The sequence below is a fragment of the Dipodomys ordii genome, unplaced genomic scaffold (genome assembly GCF_000151885.1).
Source record: "Dipodomys ordii isolate 6190 unplaced genomic scaffold, Dord_2.0 Scaffold133, whole genome shotgun sequence".
NCBI classification, from domain to species: domain Eukaryota; kingdom Metazoa; phylum Chordata; class Mammalia; order Rodentia; family Heteromyidae; genus Dipodomys; species Dipodomys ordii.
In genome coordinates this window covers 164,043-166,075 of record NW_012267349.1, presented here as the reverse complement: position 1 = coordinate 166,075, position 2,033 = coordinate 164,043, and the positions used below count along the sequence as shown (strand labels likewise).

The 2,033-nt window shown below is 38.3% G+C and overlaps 1 pseudogene; it reads right to left on the bottom strand.

The window, feature by feature from the left end:
• Positions 1-396: 396 nt before the first annotated feature.
• The window catches only part of LOC105996615, a 21,013-nt pseudogene continuing 19,376 nt past the window's right edge, over positions 397-2,033 (bottom strand).

The window sequence follows — 2,033 nt, the reverse complement described above, 5'->3', positions numbered from 1 at the left end:
CCTCCTCAAACTTCACCAGATTAGAGGTGGGTTATAGGAACATGCCAACCTGTTGTATCTTGTGTAGTAAGAAGAATCTTGTACTTGTAGGATCTCTGGCTTGGTACATAGGAGATCTCTACTGCCAAGAAAAGCATTTGCCACATGAAATTTAGGCTCTGGAACACTCTCTCATGCTATCATGACTGAAATTTTAGCACCAGGTTTTTTTTCCATTTCACTTTCTATTATTAGAACAGAAAAGAGCCAGGGTCCACAGGCAAGTGAAATATGCCTTAAACTTGTTGCTATCCTTAGTTTCTTCATTTTTAAACATTGCTTACAAGGCTAAAATTCCCATTTCTCTCATTAAATAGATTCCCTGCCCTGAGACCCCTTGGTCACTAGAAAAGACTTTTATTTTCCAATGGATGAGAGAGACTCCTTCATCTTCTTGGTCAAAGTTGGGGTGAGATGCGTGTGGTCATTCACACACTTGGTCACACAACTGTCCAGCTCCTGTTTCACCTGAAGCTCCTTATTCCCTGCATCTATTGAGTCTTTGGTTTTGTTATTACAATGCATGGTGCATTGGGCCAGGTGGTCCTGGAACTTTTCCAACTCACTAGTCACCAAGGCCTGTGCTTGAGCCAGAGGTGCATGGCAGCACTGGATGCACCGGTGTACCTGTTGCATAGACGCCTAGTTATCTTCCCAGCAGGTGGCACTACACCAGAACATGAGGCCCTGCATCTTCTGGATGTTCTCTTTTCCACACTCTTCACCATGGATTCCACCGCTTCCTGCATCCGGAGCTGCTGCACCTCCTTTTCTTTCCTTTTCTATCATAGATGAAATACTGAAATAGATTTATGTCATGTAGGGTATTTAAGGATGAAATCAGATGCTGTTTTTGGCAAAAGGAATTAAGTACAATGGTTAACATAAAACCAAACTTTATTTTTAATATATTTTTGTAAAGATTGTGTACAGAGGGGTTATAATTACATGAATAAGGTAATGAGTACATTTCATATCGAGCATTGCTACTTCCCCCTTTGTTTTTCTCTTACCATCCCTTCCCTCCTGACCTCCCCAACTTCCCCCTCTCTCCCTCCCCCAGAAGTTGTAATGTTCATTTTCAACACAGTACATCATTGTTACAATGGATTAACCTCTATCCCGGTGCCCTGCATCTTGTATATACACTTTTCTAGTTTGAGGAGGGGAAGGGAAGAAACAAAATGCTTAAACAAACTTTATTTTTTAATTTTATTTTATTGTAAAGATGCTGTACAGAGGGGTTACAGTTATATGAGTAAGTAATGAGTCATTTCTTGTTGTTACTATGGACATAATGTGTAGAGGAGTTTTAGTTAAATAATTCAGGTAAAGCATAGTACATTTCCTTTTTAAAAATATTGTAAAGGTGATGTACAGAGTGGTTACAGTTACATGAGTCAGGTAATAAGTACATTTCCTTTTGAATAGTGCCACCCCTTCTCTCATTCACTCCCAGTTTTTCCCCTCCTGACTTTCCTCCCCACCAAAGTTATCTAGTGGATTTCATTACTGAATGGGTTCACCCTTTGTCCCATCATTTCTGTCCTTCCTCTTCCCCTCCCCAAATCTGATAAATTTATATACAAGACAAAAGGCACAGAAATGAAAACAAATAACAAGAGAGAGAATAAACCAAACAACAGAGAGAATAAACCAAAGTAAAAGGGTAAGAAGAAAAGGAACTACAAAAATAATATACTAAAAACCTCTTACTTTCATTTCTGGAATTTCATTTTGATAAGCATCACTTCATATGATCTTAGGCACATTGCTATTGAGCCTTTGTGATCTTCTCCTAAGAATATCTTCCTTTATTCTCATTGTGTGAATGTTTAGATTGCTGTTTAATTAATCATGTCTAGGAGTAATTATTTGTCTTTTACTGTCCATTGAGTTTACTTGTCGATTTATAGTTATTGTCTAAATATTACAAATGAGGGAAACCAAGCAACCTATGTTTCTTTGGGTCTGGCTTACTTCACTTCATATAA